Genomic DNA, 23377 nt, shown 5'->3' with positions numbered 1-23377 from the left:
GCCTGGAGAACCCCATGCATAGAGGAGCCTGGCAGGCTACAGTCCATGGGGTTGCAAAGAGATGGACATGACTGAGTGACTAACACACTTTTGACTGAACTTCTATATATATGTTAGCCTATAGGTTTAATGATTTTTACTTTTGACCACTTAACAACAGAATAAAATATTTACAGTAAATATTCTGCCACCAAAATAATATAACCATAACTAAGATGTATCAGTTTGATTCCTTCACATTAGGAAGGAATGATGCTGAAGACTCATACTCTAGTGTTGGCTCCTAAATTTGGCTGTTTTAAAAAATATAGTTTCACTCAATACACTGTAATGACCTATATGGGAAAAGACTCTAAAAAAGAGTGGATATACGTATATGCATAACTGATTCACTTTGCTGAACACTTAAAACTAATACAACATTGTAAATCAACAATACTTCAAAAACATTTTTTTTTAAATATATGGTTTCTGAGCATCCCAGCTACTCAATCCTGGACTCAGGAGAAGCAGATCAGGGAAACTGTCTACCACCCTGAGTGATCTGAATGCAGCCAACCTTTACAGACTACTTTAGGAGAATACTCATTTCTTCTAACTTCAATATAAATGGTGAAGGAAAAAATAGATGAGTTAGAAAATCTTCTCTAGGTTTTACAAAAATTTTAACCTTCTGAAATCAAAGGAGTCCATCAATAAAATGACTAAATTAGAGGATACTGTGCTTTTTTCAAATTTTAAATAAATGCTATTTTCTAAGTTCTAGCAGTGTTGTTTAAGGAATGAGGCAGAGAATGGTGTGGCACTGCAGCACAAACTACCTGGACATGTATGTATGTCTTGTCTGAACTGTTTATTCTTTACAATGTATTCTTGCCTGTAATATATTCCCCACACAAATCACATAAAATACCAAGTAATGAGCAACTTTTCTGAAGAGAGACCCAGATCAAAATACTTATTCCACTGGCTCTCCAATAACAATTTATGGTCCAAAAAAATGTACATACAGAGTTGAAGACCTGTTTGGTAACTGTCAGTAAATCAGAAACTCATGCAATTTTCAATTTAACACTTTGTGGTTTTTATCCTCTTCAACAGGTCATTATTAAGTTCAATTGCAAGCCTAATTTTAGATAATCAAACCCAAAACCAAACCAGTGCTTAGACTCACATTTTTTTAACTTGGACTGAGTCTCCAAGACTTCCCTCCTTAGGCTGAGAAAACAGGAAAAAAAAAAAAAGAGCCCCCTAGACTTTCAACTGGGCATGGTTCCTGGGTTTGTAACTTTGCTGATTTCCCCATGAGTCACACTTGTTCCTAGTAAATGCCAGACTTTCCCCTTTTGGATGCCTGCAGAGAAACTTCTATTCAACAATGGAACACTGAAAGTGATGAGGAAACCATACAATTGTGTCCAGCTCAATATAACACACAATGGCCTGGGGTTTCACAGCAGAGCTTGTCCCACTTGAGTGTGCAAGAATGACGGAGAAGGCGTGTTGAACACATATTCCTGGACCCCAGTTCCAGAGTTTTCTGTTCACTAGTTCTAGTATGGGGCCTGTGATTCTGCATTTCTAAAAAGCTTCTGATTCAGAAGGTGTTGGTGCAAGAACCACATTTTGTATAGCGTTAGTTTAAGGCAAGTTTCCTCTGCCTCAGTACTATCTACCTTTGGAGCCAGATAATTCTATGTTGCAAGGGCCATTGTGTGCATTATATGATGCTTAGCAACATCCCTGGCCTCTATCCACTAGATGCCAGTACCTCCTCCACAGGCGTGACAACCAAAATTGCCTCCAGACACTGCCAAATGTCCTTAGGGGTCAAATTGCCCCCACTGAGAACCACTGGCTTAGAGAATGAGTTCTGAATAAAAAAAGATCTGAGTTGGGGGTGGAGGAGGGATAGAGTCGAATCTGGGGCTAGGTGATACAAACTACTAAATATAAGATGGATAAACAAGGTCCTACTATAGAGTACAGGGAACTACATTCAATGTCCTGTGATAAACCATAGTGGAAAAGAATACACACACACACACACACACACACACACACACACACACACACGTATAGGGCTTCCCAGATGGCACAAGTTGTAAAGAATCTGCCTGCCAGTGCAAGAGACATAAGAGATACGGGTTTGATCCCTGTGTCACGAAGATCCCCCAGAGAAGGAAATGGCAATCCACTCTAGTATCCTTGCCTGGAGAACCCCACAGACAGAGGAGCCTGGAGGGCTACAGTCCGTGGAGTTGAAAGAGCCAGACACAACTGAGCACGCACACGCCACATCACATATGTATAACTGAATCACTGTGCTGTTACAGCAGAAATTAACACAATATTGCAAATCTACTATATACTTCAATTTCAAAAAAAAGATCTGAGTTGAAGTCTGGCTGAACCATTTTCCTATCCATGTGACTCAGTGTAGCAGTGTCCAGATTGTTAAATCAAGAGTGGAATTGTCCAACCCCACAGAGTTGTTGCAAGGACGGATTGACCCAGGATGTATGTGATCATGAAGCATGCAGCCTGGCCCCCAAGCAGGGCTCAATAAGGGGTGGTGGGTGTGATTTTTTTAAAAAGACAGTGTTTATGTGAGCTGACACTCTCCAAACTCTGTTTATCACAGATGGGTAAATTTCTGTCTACTGAGTTAGAGAAATTAGTGTTCAGAGGCAAAAACAATAAAATAAGCCCAACATCTATTTCTATAGTCATGACTAATATGCCGAACACAGTGTTGTGATCCTGAAATTATCTTGATTTAAGACATAGTTGGGTTGCTCAAGTTCTCTCTAAAGCAAAATGGTATGCCCGTTTGTCAAATCTCTTTCATCCCAATGACCTTAGACGATAAAGATTGTTGTCCAAAAAGCAAAAACAACCAAAGGTGTTGAGACAAGAATTTCACAAGAAACTGGCTAAAAGATGTGCAACATTTACACATCTCATAAGCTATCAACACTCTGCGATGAGGAACTCGATTGTTAGTTTTTCTCTTTCGCCACCAGGAGGAGTACAGAACTTTCTCACAGGGTCACAAGCATGTGTCATATATGCATTACAGAGGCTGGCGGAGTTGAGTAAAGCTTTTAGTTACTTCCTAACAGGATAAAAATATCTCCTGGCGTGAAATCAGTAGAGAAGTCTGTACAAACCAGTTCTGGATATAAGGTTCTTTAAAGTTTTTCTATTCCAAACACTGCAGCAACAGCTATTTTTGATCCTGGGAGGCAAGAAATGACAAAGTTAACCATTTCCTGGTGCTCTTTCTTTCTTTATATTTAAGATGAAGAATTAGGAATAAGACAAGTAAAATATAATGCTACGTAAAAGAAAGTTCTGCAATTTAGAGATAAGAAAAGTGTATGGCCAGTGGCCAACAATTTATTATGAAGAAGAGTATAGAAAGAGGTGCACTTAAAGAATGTAGGTGGAAACAGCCACTTGGCTCCCTTTAGCATCTCTGAACCAAGTATTAAGATGATGCTATTTACATCCCTACCCAGTTCTTTCCACTTTTATCTATTCCGTCAGCCAGTAGCAGACATGTTATCAATATCTTAGTAATTCTGTGAGCAAAATTTCTTAAGGCTTTTATTTTCACAGTGTATTTTAATATCCCAGTACAGTAATTTTTATGGCTTTTCAATGAATAATGAAATCCTCCTAGATAGAACAACAAGCATTTAGGCAAAGGAACCACAATGGTTTTCAGATAATCTCTATGTTCATGGACTAATTTGAAGTTGCTTTGAATGTCTCTATCTATACAAGGTCAAATAGTAAGATTGATGATAGTGAAGATGATGGTGTGATCATGTTGGTTGTTGTAGTGACGGTGGTAATGATAAATAAGATGATATTGGTGATGAAGATGCTAATGACTTTAGCTCCATTTCCTGAAAGCCTACCACCATAGGACTGGTACTGGGCTAAGCAATTAATATCAAGAGCTAATTAAAACTTCTCCCAACCTAGGGTTTCCCTGATGGTCCAGTGGTGAGACTCTGCACTCTCAATGCAGGGGCTCTGGGTTCAATCCCTGGTTGGGGAACTAGATCCCACATGCAAAACAACTAATAGTTTGCATGCCAAGAACCCACAGGCCAAAACTAAGAGCTGATGCAGCCAGATAAATAAACAAATATTTATAAAACTTCTCCCAACCTTTGGAGGAAAGTATGGAGCTGTCTTCATTTACTTGTTTTAAAGCTAGGGTATCCAGATCATTCTCAAAAACCTTTCAGTGCCCTCAAACACAAGTAAATAAGTGAACAGATAGATATAAAGATTTTTGTTAACTAAATACTAAATTGGGCTTCCCAGGCAGTGCTAGTGGTAAAGAATCCACCTGCAATGCAGGAGACACAGCTTTGATCCCTGGGTGGGGAAGACCCCCTGGAGAAGGAAATGGCAACCCATTCTGGTATTCTTGCCTGGAGAATCCAATGGACAGAGAAACCTGGCGAGCTACAGTCCATGGGGTCACAAAGAGTCAGACACAACTAAATCGACTTAGCACACACACACACACATTCTAAATTAATGATTATTATGTAGAAAATGCTTTTATGTTCAAACAAAATTCCATAAAGCTGTGTTTGTGAAGGCTGGCTCTGCTCTGGTGAGTTACTGGCCCATTTTCATTGATGTCCATGTAAAATGAGGCAGGAATATGCATATCATATGGATTCTGCACAGAAGTTTTTCTTACTATGATGCAGTCTTTATAATTTTCTCTATAGTTGTAACATTTTTACAATGAGCATGTGTTGTATGTTCAACCAAAATGAATACAGCTTTGTCATCTTAGAACAAACAAAAGATGTAGCTTCCAAGGATATTCTCAGAAATAATCACTTGTAGTTAAGAGTCTGAAACATGGATGTACATATTTATTAAACTGTTTCCTAAGTCATTAAAGAGTCACCAAGTTTTTACCAAAACAAGTACAAGTGAAACTAACAAAAATACTGATGAAAATGCACCTGTAACAAAAGTCAAAAATAGTAAGTCCAAAGAAGCCTATACTTATATCAAATTTCACTTCAATTTATCTATTAGGAATTTACCTAAATGGAGATGTGGGTGTGGCATCTATAGTCATATTATTAGCAACAATAATTATTATTTTATATCTGGATATGTAAACTCTGTATTATTTATTAGATTCTCTATTTCCTCTTGTCTAAAATGACTTTAGGGCTTGAGCCAAAGCCACCCCTAAGTAAAAGACATGAGTCAGATTAGCATTTACCAGAACATTCCAAAATCAATAAAGCATGTATTTTTAAGAGCCTTTTTTTGCTGGCTATCTTTAGGTCAGCGAAGGAAAGAGTTTAAAGAACTAGGACTAGGAGTTCCACAAATAAACAGTCTACTTCATGGTTCCTTGTGGAGAAAAAAATCTGGAAACTCTCAAGGGGATTTTATCGCTGATCTTAAGTGACTTGACAAAACTCAAGATCTCAAATGAGGGAAATCCTTTGGATGGTGAGGGTTTGCCTACTATCTTCTCAGAGTGAATTCTAAAACTAAGATTTATTCTAGATTTACTGTATAGCATAGCAAATTATGCTCAATATCTTATAATAAACTATAATGGAAAAGAACTGAAAAAATAATATATGTGTATGTGTGTGTGTAACTGAATCACTTTGCTGTATACCTGAAACAAACACACTATTGTAAATCAACCATACTCCAATTTTAAAAAAGACTTATTTTAACAACAAGTCAAGAAGATTACAAAAGGACTTTGCTGGATATTACCTCTTTCTTCCTATACCTTCTCTACAAAACAATACAAGGTGAGTATGAAGCTCATGAAAAATAACATTTATGTGGTTTTATTACTGATTCTTTTTTGTGGTCCCTGCCATTAGTGGCTGTGCTGTTCTCATCCCAAATTTCTGACCCATATCCTGAATCTGTAATTTCAGACACAAATGATCAGCCTGAGATATGACTGAGAGGATAAACCTGCTCATTCATCTCCACCTCTCCTAAAACAGTAACAAAGTAGTTATTTCCTATCATTTCAGAGGAAGGTCCACTCTCCACTTTGTGTATAAAATTCAGTTGGCTATGGCTTATGAAGAAATAGGCTGAGGAGTGATGAAACGAGAAAATATGAGGACTGGAGAAGGGAGAAATTATCAAAACTATAAAAGGAAATAGAGTTTGGGCCTGAAAGAGAGAAGGGTGTTTCCCTCTGTCTCTGAGCATAAATTAGAAAATACCCAAAGTCTATTCACATATTCCTCTGATTCATAGTTGAAACTTGAAAAGATAGTAAAATAAAGGAGTGAACGAGTTTTAATGCTTGACAAAAAGAGCAAAGAACATTGCAATATCAGTTTGATGGGAAAAAATATACAATAAGGGAAAAAACTCATAGGATAGCCAATGAGATAGACAAAAAGCGTATAAAAAAAAAAAGCAAAAAAAATCAGGATGGATCTGTTATACTTTGCTGTCACCAGGAAACATGAATGCTTTCAAGGATGGTGCTACTGTTTACAATAGCTAGGACATGGAAGCAACCTAGATGTCCAGCAGCAGAGGAATGGATAAGAAAGTTGTGGTACATATACACAATGGAATATTACTCAGCTATTAAAAAGAATGCATTTGAGACAGTTCTAATGAGGTGGATGAAACTGGAGTCTATTATACAGAGTGAAGTAAGTCAGAAAGAAAAACACCAATATTGATATTAATATTAACACATATATATGGAATTTAGAAAGATGGTGACAATGACCCTATATGCGAGATAGCAAAAGAGACACAGATATAAAGAACAGACTTTTGGACTCTGTGGGAGAAGGTGAAGGTGGGATGATTTGAGAGAATAGCATTGAAACATGTATATTACCATATGAGAAATAGATGACCAGTCCAAGTTCAATGCATGAAACAGGGCACTCAAAGCCAGTGCACTGGGACAATCCAGAGGGATGGAATGGGGAGGGAGGTGGGAGGGGGTTTTGGGATGCGAGGAAACATGTGCACCCATGGCTGATTCATGTCAATGTAGTGCAAAAACCACCTTAATATTGTAATTAGCCTCCTAATATAATAAATAAAATAATTTAAAAATAAATAAATTTAAGTAAAAGGATGGTGCTAAATGGACAAATGAGGCAGCTGTGAGGAGTTCTGACTGATGAAGGTATGACAATTTAACCAACAAAACAAAAACATAATTTTATGAAAAGCCATGAGAACACATTCTCATGAGAACACATAAGGAAGCAGCTGCAGAGGAGGAAGAAGAGGAGCTGGAGAAGGCGGGAGCCATAGGCGGGATCCTCGCCATGGGTCCATGGATCTAAAACGGTGGAAGATACTGGCCGGAACCTGCTTCTTCCCGTGGTCCCCCTGGCTGAGGACTGGCTGGACTGCCGGGCCCTGCGCCCCAGCTGGAAGCGCCATGAGGTTTTTCACAAGTCAAGTGCCACCTGTGGATGCTCAGACACCTACTACCAGAGTCCTTACACTGGATGGCTTCCTTGGTGACTCAGATGGTAAAGAATCTGCCTGAAATGCAGGAGACCCAGGTTCGATCCCTGTGTCAGGAAGATCCCCTGGAGAAGGAAATGGCAACCCACTCCAGTATTCTTGCTTGGAGAATTCCATGGACAGTAGAGCCTGGTGGGCTATATAGTCCATGGGGTCGCAAAGAGTCAGACATGACTGAGCAACTAACACATTCATTTGCATGAGAAAACATTACTACTCAAAAACAAGTGACATGATATGCAAGAAAGGTGTACATTACTGGTGGTTTGGTCACTAAGTCATGTCCACCTCTTGTGTTCCCAAGGACTGTAGCCTGCCAGGCTCTTCTATCTACAGGATTTTCCAGGCAAGAATATTGGAGTGGTTTACCATTTCCTTCTCTAGGGGATCTTCCCGACCCAGGGATTGAGCCTGGGTCTCCTGCATTGCAGGCAGATTCTTTACCAGCTGAGCCACCAGGGAAGCCCTAATTGCCCCCAGGAATATTTACTGGAAATGCTGTCCACTAATGAACCCACACACACGCTTATCCAGTTCAAGATTTGCTGAATCCCACTGGGTGAAGATGAGCAGTGAGATGTCGCACAAGGTGTTTCCAACTAGATAGGGAGTGCAGAACAGCGGTTCTCAACCCTGGCTACACGTGAAAATCACTTGGGGAGATTTTTTAAAGTATCAGTGCTGGGGCACTACCTGCAGACCAATTCAATCAGAATCTCTGGAGGTGGGACTTGGGCTCTAATATGTTTGAAAGTTTCCCATCCCAGTCTAGAGGGGCCAGAGAACCACTGGTCTAGAATCTAGGATGACCAGCCAGCCTGGACTTGCCTAGTTTTAGCTCTGAAAGTCCTACGTCCCAGAAAACCCCTCAGTCCTGGGAAAACAAGGATGATAGATCATTTTTTCCAATCAGGCAATAAAAAATTGTTGCAGAAATTTTCAAGGAAAATCAAATAAGAAAATACTGAAGTAAAATTCTTGGATATAAGTAACCAAAATTCACCAGATTGCAGGAGAAGGTTGAGGCTCAGAAAATACTACTGCTCTATGAATGACTGTAGCTCAATAAAGGCCACTGAGGTTGTAGCACCAGGTTGGCAAACTCCAGTTCTTGGTGTCTTGGTCTAGAAATTGCTCACTGAAACAGCTGAATTTTAACTTTGGAGCCACATTCTCAACCAATAACTCTGTATCCATAATCTCTGTTTTCCTTATTTGGGTCCGTAAACCTCGGGTCAGAAACTCTGCAAAGTATTCAGTTCAGCTCAGTTGCTCAGTCGTGTCTGACTCTTTGCAACCCCATGAATCGCAGCACGCCAGTCCTCCCTGTCCATCACTAACTCCTGGAGTTTACTCAAACTCATGTCCATCAAGTCAGTGATGCCATCCAGCCATCTCATCCTCTGTCGTCCCCTTCTCCTCCTGCCCCCAATCCCTCCCAGCATCAGGGTCTTTTCCAATGAGTCAACTCTTCACATGAGGTGGCCAAAGTATTGGAGTTTCAGCTTCAGCATCAGTCCTTCCAATGAACACCCAGGACTGATCTCCTTTAGGATGGACTGGTTGGATCTCCTTGCAGTCCAAGGGACTCTCAAGAGTCTTCTCCAACACCACAGTTCAAAAGCATCAATTCTTTGGTGCTCAGCTTTCTTCACAGTCCAACTCTCACATCCATACATGACCACTGGAAAAAGCATAGCCTTGACCAGACGGACCTTTGTTGGCAAAGTAATGTCTCTGCTTTTTAATATGCCGTCTAGGTTGGTCATAACTTTCCTTCCAAGGAGTAAGCGTCTTTTAATTTCATGGCTGCAATCACCATCTGCAGTGATTTTGGAGCCCAAAACAATTAAGTCTGACACTGTTTCCACTGTTTCCCCTGTTTCCCCATCTATTTCCCATGAGGTGATGGGACCAGATGCCATGATCTTAGTTTTCTGAATGTTGAGCTTTAAGCCAACTTTTTCACTCTCCTCTTTCACTTTCATCGAGAGGCTTTTTAGTATACTAATCACTAATTCTAAGACTAAGGCTAATGCTAATGATAATGCAGGTGCTGGTACAACTAATAATGGTAATTCTATTAGTAGCAGTAACGTGAATACTAACGCTGATGCTGGTACTAGAACAAACACGAACACAAGCACTAGTATTGCTGTTAAAACTGATATTAATGTTAATATTAATGCTAAGTATTAACATCACTAGCAATGCAACTAATAGTAGTACTACTAATACTAACACTAGTGCTGAGCCTAGTATAACACAAAAACACTAATATTAGTCTGAACACTAGTATTAGTGCTAATAATAATGCAAAAACTAATGTTAGTGCTGGTACTACTATAATGCTAATGCTAGTACCAATGCTAGCACTGATATTAGCATTAACAATAATAATTAGCAAAAATAATATTAACACTGGTACTAGTACTTATACTAGCACTACTACCAGTACTACTTACACTAGCACTAATACCAGTACTCCTATTAGCACTAAAACTTGTGGTAGTATTAATTTAACTTAAATATTATTGCTATTGCTAGTGTTAGTATTGATAGTAGTACCAATACCAATATAGGCCCTAGTCCTAATACTAATAAAATACATGGGGCTAATAAAGAGATTAATACAACTTTCATTTAAATACTATTGAGCCGAGTATGATAACTTCTGGAGTCAATACGTTAGGATATGCACATTTCATTTGTGCTTTGCAGTCTTTGAAATGTATAGGGGAATCTGACATATTAAACTTATGATTTTAATTAAAATACTTAGGGTTTAAGGACTTAAGTTTGTAATCACTGGTCAAATATTCGAGAAAAATCTAATGTATTAAATCTGGAAATTTAGACTTTGTAAGGATTATTTAGTTGCTCAGTGAAATTTTAAGGGTTAACTTTGGAAATCTCATTGGCTGGTATTTAAAGGATCAACAGAAAAGCAGTATTTCTTTTTACATTGATGCAAACCTGTTAAGATTTACAAGTGAAATGAGATTTGTAAATTAAACTTAGAGGCTTTAAAATGGTGTTTGGAAAAGTACAACTGGGTACGGATATACTGGGTTTTGCGTGAAGCTGGAGTCAATGTTAATATTCTTGTACCTGGGCACAGACAAACAAAAGCTCAGGCTTTGAAAATCACAAGTCAGGTGATATTTCTGGAACAGGTGTGGTGTTGTGGTCTCAGAGGGGACAGGAAAGCAAGACTATTTGTGTAAAACTAGAAGAGGGAAAGGGACATAGCAGGCACAGTGAATCCATCCTGAAGTTTGAATGAAAAGGCCAAAGGGAGCCCACACATATATTGTGTTGTGGGAGCCTCCACTGCACCATCACTGGGATGAAACCAAGGGGCCTTTTTCTGCCATGATTCAGATACTAGGATTGAGAGCATGTGGCATACATTTTAGCAGCGAGGCAAATTATGAATTATTTTGGAAGAACTAGCTGAAGGAACAAAATGACAGCTGCTGGTGGGGCTTAGTAGAAATACCCTCAAGCAAGCCAAGAAGAAAGACTCTAGATATTATTTATAAGTGCAATAGCGACAACAGGGTTTAAGGAGAGGCTGGCTCCTGGGTTACAAGGCAGGTGAGCTTGTCTTGTGGGAAGGGGAGAGGTGAATCCAGACGTGACGAGATGCCTGAGGCCTGGGTTGGTCTCCCTGGCCCAGAGCCACCAGCCATAATAGGAACCTGTGAGCCCTGCAGACATGAGGTGTCACTCTGAAATGCTCAGGTGGGGCCAACAGGGACATAAGAGCATCGATCTGAAATAACCAGTGCACAAACAAAACACACGAGCCTCAAGTTAAAAATAACAGGCGGGCGATGATCAAAAAGGCAAAGAGAACAGCGTCAAGTGAAACATACTCTCCCAGCATTTTAAAACACACTTAAGAATCCACAAAATGCGAGCATGTCATTTAAGGATGGAAAAATGAGTAAGACGGGGCACAAAGGAAAGAAAGAAAATTAAGCTGTAAGGAGGAAAAAGAGGCAAGTAATAATGGGAAACATAAATGGGGATTGGGGATAATGATCTGCTGGCAAAAGAAGAAATACCCGTTTTAAAACAATAAAGGTTTTTCAGGTGGAATGAGGTTAACAGTTGAAATGAAGGCAGCAGTCAAAAGAAGGTCATGAATTAAGTGAACTAGACAGAGCCAGTTGTTTCCTTGCAAGTCCAGGTCTGAGCAAAGGAAAAACACTGGGGAAAAATCATTTGGTTAAAAAATAATAATCGAGGATAGGCAAAAAAGTTTGGTCAGCACTGTGTAGATAGGAAGAAAGCAGGCCACAGGTAAATGTGGGGAAGTGATGGATGAAGGATAAAGGCAGTGGAGCTGGATCTCCTTACATCAGCAGATGTCAACCCTGGCTGCACTCTGGAATTACCTGGGCAGCTTGAAAACATACCTATGCCCCTCTTGAGACAAGTGAGCTGGCATGTCTGGGAGCTGGGGCCCAAGCACAACATTTCTTCTGCTCCAGTGAGCAGCCAGGGCAGAGACCCACTGCTTTGCACATCTAGAGTAAAAGTGTGAGGTCCCCTGTCTTGAGATTAGCAGGCCAAAACAGGCACTTGCACCTGCAGCACTCCAATAACTGTGGTCAAAGTCATTTTCTTAATTTAACTTGGCAGATAAATGACTTGATTTTCCACTTGACTTAAAGAGCTTAAAAATTCAGAAAGGAGAACGTTTTCTCAACTAATTACTGTAAATATTTGTAACCATCTCTAAATAGAAATCCAATGTAGTAGTGCTCTTCACACTGTTATCAATTCACCCAGCCACAAAATAAAAACTAGCAACACTGAGAAATGAAGTGTCTTATTTAGATCATAAAATATCTGTAGAATCTTTTTTTAAAGTGAAGCACAGTTGATGTACAATGTTGTTTTAGTTTCTGGTGTAGAGCAGTGATTTCATTTTATATATATATATATAATTACATATATATGTATTATATATATTTTACATAGATTTTATATATATATGTATTTTTCCATTATGGTTTATTACATGAAATTGAATAGTTCCCTGTGCTATATGGTAGAACTTTGCTGTTTATCTATTTTGTATATAGTATGTGCATCCGCTAATCTCAAACTCCTAATTTATCCCTCCCCCACCCCCTACCCCTTTGGTAACCATAAGTTTGTTTTCTATGTCTATGAGTCTGTCTGTTTTGTAAATAAGTTCATTTGTGTCACATTTCCCATACCACATGTAAGTGATATCATATGGCATTTGTCTTTCGCTCTCTGACTTACTTCACTTAGTGACGCAAACAGCATTATTTCATTCTTTTTATGACTGAGTAATACTCCATTGCATATATGGACCACCTCTTTATCCACTCACCCATCAATGGACACTTAGGTTGCTTCCTTGTTGTGGCTATTGTCAACAGTGCTGCAGCAAACGTTGGGGTTGTAGATGTATCTTCCTGAATTAGGATTTTCTCCAGATATATGCCCCAGAGAGGGATTGCTGATCATACAGCAACTCTAGTTTTAGGTTTTTAAGATACCTAGATTATTTTTCCTTCATTTCTACCTTACCTCAGTGGTTCTCAATAGGGGCAGTTTTGCCCCCTCAGAGGACACTGGGCAATGTTGCAGGCATTTTTTGATTGTCACAACTGGGGACATGCTACTGGCAGCTAGTGAGTAGAGTCTAGGGATGCTGCGAACAGCTTAAAATGCATCGGACAGCGCTGGAAGCAGCAAAGAACAATTCAGCTCAAAATATCAATGGTGCCAAGGCTGAGAAACCCTGCTCTAAACAATAAAGTTAATGTTTCCACAAATAATAACTAATATACACTGCCTTCCAATTTCAGCACAAATTAAACAATTTTCAACATGCACAAAGTATATGCCAAAATAAAGAAAAACAAAAATCCCTGCCACAGAACATTAAACCACTAATAAAATCATTTTGTGGGTTTACCACAGTTAAAGATGGAGGACTAGAGAATCAGTATGCTGAAATGAAAACTGGATTTCCAATTGAATTTGATTTTGGAGTTTACATTCAATCTAGCTGAAAGTCCTTTAAATGAAGACTTCTAAAGAGCACACTTTATTATCAATATTTAACAAATGGTGCCTGAAATAATACACCCACATTGAACATTACGTTTTAAACTCCTCATATCATATATTTGTAGAAAAAAATGAAGTTTTTTAAAGCCATACACTTATATTTATTTCTACCAAACCACTTAGTAAGTGTACTCATTTTATAGAAATCAAAATGAATCTGAGATTATAAGATGATTTTCAGGACAGCAAAGCAAGTATATATTGAGAAGTAGTACAACTCCAAACAAGGAAAGTGGGTGTGGCTAGAGATGAAGAAAGTCTTACCTGGCTTAAAGACAACAGAAACTAATCAGTTATCTCCAGTCCCTGATCTGTGGTAACAACAATTCTAAAATGTGAACTGAAGACTAATTTAGAGGAAGATTTACAAATTATTAAGACTATTTGTAGTATGTCTGAAAACACTGAAACATGACTGGGTGTTCTAAAACAGGCAACTTAAATAATTGATGAAATCAAGTACTTGGTACATGCATTCATGCTCAGTCGAGTCCAACTCTCTGTGACCCCATGGACTGTAGCCCGCCAGGCTCCTCTGCCCATGGATGATTCCGGGCAAGAATACTGGAGTGAGTTGCCATTTCCTCCTCCAGGGGATCTTCCCAACTCAGATATCAAACCCAAGTCTCCTGCAGCTCCTGTGTTGGCAGGCGGACTCTATTACTGTGCTACCTGGGAAGCCCCGAGTACCTGATAGTTATCCATTATTGAGGGCCTATGAATGGGAAATACCAAGCCACTGGTTGTCAAACTTGGCCCCACAGTCTACTCTGACCAACTGAAGATTAGAGGTGCTTTTTTTAAAAATGATTAGCCTCCAGCTAGTAAAAATAAATGAAAAAAAAATGCAGATAATTGTCAGAAAAATAACACAATGAATAAAAAATAAAATAAAATAAAATAAAATGATGCCTGGGCTCTTCCCAAGAACAAATGAATCAGAATCTCCAGAAGTGAAGATTCTCCTGGCCTTTGGCATGATATTGTATAGCACATCTCAAACTTCAATGTGTATGTAGATTATCTAAGGATCTTACTACAATGTCAATTCTGATTAAGTGAGTCTGGATGTGCCTGAAGTTTTGCGTTTCTTGATACCAATAGTACTGGTCTAAGGGCCACACATCAGATATAGAAGTGCCAAAAGTTTCCTGGATTCTAATTTGAAGCCAGCATTGAGAACCATCAATAATAGTTGAGCCCCTAGCTTTGGGCTGGGCGCTCTGTGGGCATAGAGATGAAGCAGAAAATTTTTTAAAAAGCATTCCTCAAGTAAGGAATTATTCCATCCTAAATCAGAGCTTTCACTGTTATGCAATCCACATATCTTTATCTTAGCTTCCAGTGTGGGCTAAAACAACCCAGTTACTCCTTTGGAAGGGCAGCCATTCCATGTTGATTTTATATCAACACAGGCAACAGTTATCAGACTTAGCATTTGCTGTTCTCTCATCTGGAATGTTCTGATTTCAGCAGAGTTCTACATGGTAGGCTCCTTCTTCTCTCAAGGTACTACTCTCAACCCTACACCATCACTCTCATTTCCTTATCCTGTTTTTCTTCTTCAGGTATTGACTATTGATTAACTAATCAATAATAATAACTGATTAGTGAGCTCAAAGAAACCCACAGCCATTCCAAGCCCTGCTGAAACATGAAGGTATCCTGATTCTTCATCAGTAGAGGAGTGTTGGGGGAGAGAAATATTAAAGGGATAGCAAGTAATAAACAATCTTAGAAAACATACTGGCTCATACTTCGGGGGGGGGGAGTCTTTACATTTATACAATAACCTCTCATCAATTATCTCATTCAATGCTCAGGAAAAACTTATGGAGTAGGGATTATCCCCATTCTCAAGATGGGAAAACTGAGCTTTTGAGATGCCACTGAGCATCTCAAAAATAACAGAAATAGAAACAAAGACCTCTGGATTCCAGGGTCCCTTAGCTTCACCTAGATGCCTTATTTCTGAAGACATGCTCTGAAGAACCAAGGATACAATCCTAAGAATACATGCACATTTGAAATGAATATTCAGAAAATAAATTTTACCCCATTACCATCTAGAATGAGAAAGTAAGGGCCATGAGCCCCATCCAACGAATGTGTTCATCACACTCCTTACTTTCTCCTGTGATTCCTGATGGGGCCATTTCCATTGCCTAAGTGTAAAGTACCAGGAATTTTCTGATAAAGACACTACCAAATTCATGAAATAGTCAGTCCCCTTGGGTTACTCATGATTTTAAAGCAATCACTGAATTTTTTATTTAAAGGAAATAGAATTTCAAATTGTTATGGATTCTGCTGCTGCTGCTAAGTCGCTTTAGTCGTGTCCGACTCTGTGCGACCGCACAGACAGCGGCCCACCAGGCTCCACTGTCCCTGGGATTCTCCAGGCAAGAACACTGGAGTGGGTTGCCATTTCCTTCTCCAATGCATGAAAGTGAAAAGTGAAAATTAAGTCGCTCAGTCGTGTCCGACTCTTAGTGATCCCATGGACTGCAGCCTACCAGGCTCCTCCGTCCATGGGATTTTCCAGGCAAGAGTACTGGAGTGGGGTGCATTGCCTTCTCCGGATTCTAATCTCTGGATTCTAAAATTTATAAAAGCTGAGTAATAGCACTATAAGAGATCATATAATGATTACGAATCTGTCAGAGAACGATTTAAGCTTTTGAAATCGTGACTTTTTCCTACTTAAAAAATAATAATGTTTGTCTTAAAAAATAAAGAAGTAAAGAAAAGCAAAAACCAAAACACCAGAAATTGACTGTGAAAAGAGGAAATCCTCTATAGTTCCACTCCCTAAAGAAAGTCAGTGTAGGAGAAGGAAATGGCTACCCACTCCAGTATTCTTGCCTGGGAAATCCCTTGGAGAGAGGAAGGAGCCTGGTGGGCTACAGTCCAAGGGGTTGCTGGAGTCTGGGCTGCACTAACCCATCATCATCAGCCTGCATTTAAAAATCATTAGAAAGCCAAACAAGGTGTTTTTGAAAAAAACATTGATGAGTTTATCTCTATACTCTTTGTTTTGACCAAAATACAAAATACTAAAATGGTTTGTTTCAAATGTTAAATCTTATAAAGAGACTCATTTCCATTTTAGTGCAACAATAAAGAGAAAGACACTGAGAGGAAAAAAAGAGAATGTAGAAACTGTTTATGATTGCCCTCTTACGTCATCTTTTTAAATAAACTCATGATTTCACTGAAAAAAAAAAAAAGCCAAACAAGGACAATTTGAAATATTGGTCAACAAAGCTTTCTTTAATGGAAACCATGCACTCCCCAACCCCCATTAAGAGGACATTTCCAATAAAAATTTTCCCTTAAGAAAAAAAAAGAAAGCCAGTGTAAATGATAATGATAGAAATAATGATAAAGCTTTACAGAAAATTGAATCTTGGAGAGATTAAGTAACTTATTTAAGGTCACAACTTTGAGTAGTAAACCTAGGATTTTAGCTGAGAGTTGTTTGAGTCCAGAGCCTGAATTCTAATTCATGGTATTTTTGCTTTGTTTTTAAGCTAAGAAAACTGTATTTTTAATAGCGATGAACATTAACTCAAAAAAGCTTCTTTATAACTGCCAGAATATCTTTGCAATTGAGTGATAATTCCAGAAAGTGTACTTGGTAATAATTGAAATCAAATATTAAGCTCATGTAGACTTTTAGAAATAGAGTATAAACTTTCTTAGGAGGTGGAGTAAATGGTTGATCTGGAAGTGCCAAATGGTATGTGGGTAGATGTTGAAAAATAGGGATCCTTTGCAATTCACTTGGGTTACCTTTTCTTTCTAAATGGAAATTTGGGGTAAAATGAATGTGTACTCACAGATAAGAACAGTAGAGATTATTTCCCCTGCACAAACCTCACACATCATATGAATCTTTGCCTGAAAGTGTACATTTATGTGCGATATCATGGATGAACCTCAAAAACATGAAACTGTGTGAATGAAATGAATCACAAAAAGGTCATATACTGTATTAGTCTACTTATTTGAAATGTCCACAAAAGGCAAATCTACTGAGATAGAAAGTAGGTTAGCAGTTGCCAGGGGCTGGGGGTGGGAAGAGGGTGTGAAGGCAAACAGGCAGGAGCAATCACATTGGGGTGATGGAAATGTTTTAAAGAAGATTGCAGGGCTGTCTGCACAGCTGTGTACATTTGTTAAAAGTCATTGAATCATACACTTAAACTGGGTGAATTTTGTGATATGCACCTAATATGTTAATAAAATTATTTTAAAAGCATGCATTAATAAGAGAATCAAAAAGTACTTAGTTGCAAGGGAGGAAAATACACTCAAACTTAAGATAAATTATTTACTATTATATTTTTCCTTTCTAGGGCATTCTCTTAGAAAAATCAAAATACAATAAATGAGAACACTACCAATTTTTTTTTTTTTTTGCTACTTACTCAGGATTTACAGTGATCTGACCAAGCATTCGTCTGTGGTTGATATAGAAATATCCCATTGATCTAGACACCAGACTTCTAAGAAATTCAGCTTTCTAAAATCAGAAGTAAAACAGACATCTGAACAACTATCAGGATTGCCTACATAATTTATGGGGCCCTGAGCAAAATGAAAATGCAGGACCTCTTGCTCAAAAAGTATTCAGAATTTCAAGATGGTGACTGCAGAGCATTTCGCCATGCCCTTCTGGGCATTGGGCCCTGAGTGACTGCTCAGATCTCATGCCCATGAAGCCAGTCCTAGCAATCAAACTAGTTGTCATAAAAGATCTGGGCCAAGGCTTTACTCGCAAACTTTATTCTATTAATATTACAGAACTCCACAAACTCTCATTTGTTTTTCTTCAATATGCATACCTAGTGACATTGTTTCTCTAAGTCACAGGCTGTAATCAGAGTCAACAAATGAGAAGTGAGTGAATGCTTTCAAAAGGAAGAAGCCTCGTGATGGGAAACATGAAGAAAGAGACACTAAAATCAAACACAGATATATGAGTCATTAAAATAAGGCCAAGGAAGAGTGACTTTTTCCATAACACCTTCTGTTTGTAAAAAGGCTGACATATAATACATTTTAGAGAATATTTATCCAAAACAAAAGTGAGGACTGAGTGGGGCAGTAGAGTGCTGGCAAAATGCTTAATAATTAACTCTGGGAGAAAGCCCTGATTTGCAGCCTTTGTCAATTTCCATGGTGTAAATACTCCCACTGGGGCAGACTTCAGGGTACCAAGGTGGGGAAACAGAACATGGAGCTGGAAAGAGATACACACAATTGGTTTTCCATCCAGTACAAGCCAGCTCCAGCACACTGCTGAAATGGGGGAAACATCAGGTGCTACAGAACGTGAAAATACAAGACAGACCCAAGGCTCAGGAGGAGAAATAAAATTCAATTCTGTTTCCTAATAAAACATTTTGTTCCAAGAGTTAGCAAAGAAAGAGATGGTAACTGTTGCTATTTGTTAAAATGGGATTTTAATTCCAGTGGCAAAATCATCATGGATAATCAAAAACTGACTACATAACTATTTCCCTTGTCATTTTCCTCCCCAAAATAATTATCTCTGAATGATTTCACAGTTAAAGATTGTATGCTTAAAGACAATCAATTGTGAAAAGAGCTGAATGCTATGCCAGTGATATGGTTTTTTAAAAAATAGTATTTGTTTTTAAAAAGAAGAGCATAGCCCAGTAAAAATATTTCCTCTTTTCTGTTCTAATGGTTTAACCTATGAATCACCCTGTAGGAGTATTATCATATCAGAAACATGGAACTCATACTCTTTATAGCAAAAGCATAAGACTTCACCATCAGTTTTAGTGTTAGTTTAGTTTTAGCTTCCAGTAGAATAGAGGGTAGTCTTCCCTAGTGACTCAGACAGTAAAGAGTCTGCCTGCAGTGAGGGAGACCCAGGTTCGATCCCTGGGTCAGTAAGATCCTCTGGAGAAGGGAATGGCAACCCACTCCAGTATTCTTGCTAGAAAATCCCATGGACGGAGGAGCCTGGTGGGCCCCAATCCATGGGGTTGCAAAGAGTCGGACATGACTGAGAGACTAACACACACACAGAAAAGAGGGTAAATGGGATATTGAAAAGTAAACACTTCAAATCACAATAGGTTATGTTGAGAATCACTAACCCACACTACAGCTCCCATCTCAGGAGAACTCTAGAACCTCTTAAAAGTCAAGAGAACTCAAACTGGGTCTCTGTAACAACCTAGAGGGGTAGGATGGTGTGGGAACTGGAAGGGAGGCTCAAGAGAGAGGGGACATATGTACACCTATGGTTCATCCATGTTGATGCATGGCAGAAACCAACACAATATTGGAATTATCCTTCAATTAAAAATACATAAATTAAGAAAAAAAAAAAAGGACAAGAAGTCAACCAAATTCTGGCTCTGGGCATGATGCCACACAAGATACTTCCTTGATGACGTCCAAGATGGGAGCCATCTTGCTCACCCAATGCCCCACATTTCTCCAACCCCTTCTCAGTTGTCCTTCTTTTACTTAGAGGTGACAAAGACAATCCTGAGTGATTGCCCCTCTTATAGTAACTGCTCACTCCTTCACAGTGAACAGAGGTTAAAGTGATCTCGCTCTGTGTGCATATTAAGTCACTTCAGTCATGTCTGACTCTTTGTGACCCTATGGACTGTAGCCTGTCAGGCTCTTCTGTCCATGGGAATTCTCCAAGCAAGAATACTGGAGTGGGTTGCCATTTCTTTTTCCAGGGGATCTTCCCAACCCAGGGATCAAACTTGCATCTCTTATGTCTATTGCATTGGTAGGTGGGCTCTTTACCACTGCTGCTGCTGCTGCTAAGTCGTTTCAGTCGTGTCCGACTCTGTGCGACCCCATAAATGGCAGCCCACCAGGCTCCGCCGTCCCTGGGATTCTCCAGGCAAGAACACTGGAGTGGGTTGCCATTTCCTTCTCCAATGCATGAAAGTGAAAAGTGAAAGTGAAGTCGCTCAGTCGTGTCCGACTCTTCACGACCCCATGGACTGCAGCCCACCAGGCTCCTCTGCCCATGGGATTTGCCAGGCAAGTGTACTGGAGTGGCTTGCCATTGCCTTCTCCACTAGCACCACTTAAATCTTGTGATAAAACTGTAGTCAGTCCACTTATTCTTTCAAAAGTATATATTGAGTGCTTATTATAACCAGGCCTGTTCTGGGACTCATAATTTTGTCATTCTTGGTAGATACTGATTCAGTATCTAAATTCAGAGAGAGCACTTGGAAGGCAAGGTAATATACTATGCACCTAGCAGCCCATTTAAAAATAAGTTCTGGGATGAATCCCAAAATGAGAATCACTGACATATTAAAGAAGCCTATACAGCTGCGATTATACTCACTACATCTGTTTAACATAAGCTCTATTTTTAAAAAAATATCTCAGAGCCTGTCTGGAAATTTTAGTTTCAATCCACTGTCTTCTCTGCCTTTATAACTTACTTTCATGAGTACATGTGACGTCCTACTTAATTTTACATCCTTTAAGCATAGAAGATTTGATAACACTCATTATTTTAGCCCACTAAAATACACACACACACACCACCACCACCACCACCACCACCACCACCACCACCACACCCTAACTGATTAGTTGAGGGGGAACTACTGCCAGTAGGAACTGCTCATAAATGGCGCCCATCTTTGGGAAGCCACTGCCCAATAGATAAACACAGGTTTGCCATTCTTGGGAGAAGCTGGTAATACAAACCACTGCCGTGAGATATCCCCTGCATGTCAGAACCATGACAAGAAGAGCTGCCTCCAGAGCAGAAAACTTACTGTCAGGTTGCCCAGCTGTAGACAGGCTCAAGGTCTTTGAATCTCTCTTCCATGATCCATGCTTGGCCTCTAGAGAAAGATCAACATTGTTGATCTTTCAATATACCAAGAAAGAACAATAACTCCCAAGAATACTAGTAGCATAGAAGTTCCCGAAAGTTTGAGAAGGGAGGATTGGGGATGGAGAGCTCACATCATTATCAAGGCCATGGAGGCACACAGGAAAGGGTAGCCTAGCCTGCAAGGGGCTAAGTATGTATGTATGTGTAGAATATATACATATACATGCATATGTGCATAACATACAATATGAAGAGATGTAATATGAAAATTGTAATACATATGTTCTATAATGTAAAATGTTACAATGTATATATTTTATCTCACATACTTAATTTCATTGCTATCCTAGACTGTATGAAAATTCCTGCAGCCAGCTGCCCTCTGAAACCTGGAATAATGTCAGGCCCAACAGAATCCTCATCTTTATTCAACTCAATGAGTGTGTTCTTTGAGAGACAGACTAGAGTAAGCACTCTAGTGACAAATCGCATGGGATTACACTAATTACTTGGCTGACCTCAAGCAAGTTACTGAAACTCTCCGTTTCCTCATCTATAAAATGGGGACAATAACTGTATGTGTTCGCTTAGGGTTTTTAATCAAGATTAAGGAGGTTAGTAGTTGTAAAAACCCTAAACTAGTGCTTGGTAAATAGTAAGTGTTTTGTAAGTGCTAATAAAACCTTGAACCCATGGGAGAATCTCATTGTTCTCTTGTTCACAGAGTCAATATGAATTTCACTCATCTATATTTAATATGAACACACAATTCACTCTTAGCTTCTTAGTTTTCCTTTGGAATAAACAAACCTCTTTTCAGAGTCCAAACAAATCACAGAAGAATTTTTAAGTCAGTTTTAAAATTGATATGATTTACAAACTGGAATAGAAGTGCCAATCTCTCTCCTTGAACACATCAAGTGATCAACATCTTCTTCCTAAATGCAAGCCAGTTCCATCCACATATGCTCTGGCATTGCTGATTTGACATTTTTATATTAGGTAATTAAGAAATCAAATGAAAACAATTTGATACTACTGTTAAATCACTAAAAGGCACACTATAAGATGTGTTTTAATGATCATATTCTTATATTTGGATAATTGTACTTTCATATGGCACAAGAAGTCTTTTATTTCAACAGTCTGTAGTTTGATTCCTTTCATTCTTAACATGGTTTAGGGATTCCAAATATCTTAATTTCTCTTGACTGGTAGTTGAAGAAAGAAAAACATGAAACCAGACAGACTGCAGGTGAAAGCAACTTATGGACAATTTATTTTTGAGTCCAGAGGACTTAAACTTTTAGAAGGTTCCTTGTCTCTCTTTAGCCTAGAGTCTCAAGCAGCTTTTATACTGACAAGTCAACAGATTAACATTCTTGATGATTCACTGTTTCAAAATAACTCACATTGTACTTCCAAAGTTACTGCTAGAAATATTGCTGGCATTTATTTTCTTAAGCATATTTGCTAAGTGGTACTGAAACACAAAAGCCCAGAAAAATCAGACCTTCTACATTTGGACAAAAGGAGGACACACACAGAGTTCTGTTCTTTCTCTAAAATAGGATGGATTAAATAATAGGCTTGAGTGGTGTTTTTGAGCATGACATTGTGGGAGGGAGACAATCAATATGAATTCTGAGAGGCAAAGGCTGTTCCTTGAATAGGCGGTCATTACCACACCTGTCGCTCAGAAATGGGCTATTGTGATTGTATGCGCCACCTCCACAAAACAGAGGTTTTTCATATTTGTAGCCTCAGGACTTAGTAGTTCTTGGCACCCAGTAGGAAATTAAGAAACATTTCCTAAGATGATGACTGAACAAATGGATC

General features: G+C 38.9%; 2 protein-coding genes and 1 non-coding gene across 6 annotated transcripts in view; 2 read left to right on the top strand and 1 right to left on the bottom strand.

Moving 5' to 3' along the window:
- Positions 1 to 23377, bottom strand: part of ARHGAP6 (Rho GTPase activating protein 6) — a 511541-nt gene that overhangs the window by 222430 nt on the left and 265734 nt on the right. The window lies entirely within an intron of this gene.
- The window catches only part of AMELX (amelogenin X-linked), a 136195-nt gene that overhangs the window by 85829 nt on the left and 26989 nt on the right, over positions 1 to 23377 (top strand). The gene's annotated exons all lie outside the window — the stretch shown is intronic.
- Positions 4001 to 4072, top strand: TRNAE-CUC (transfer RNA glutamic acid (anticodon CUC)). The gene has a single exon. It is a non-coding gene; the product is annotated as a tRNA-Glu (tRNA).

This window comes from Dama dama, chromosome X, assembly GCF_033118175.1.
Source record: "Dama dama isolate Ldn47 chromosome X, ASM3311817v1, whole genome shotgun sequence".
Lineage (NCBI taxonomy): Eukaryota > Metazoa > Chordata > Mammalia > Artiodactyla > Cervidae > Dama > Dama dama.
Note: the sequence above shows the minus strand (reverse complement) of the source record. Positions and strands in the feature narration are given on the sequence as shown.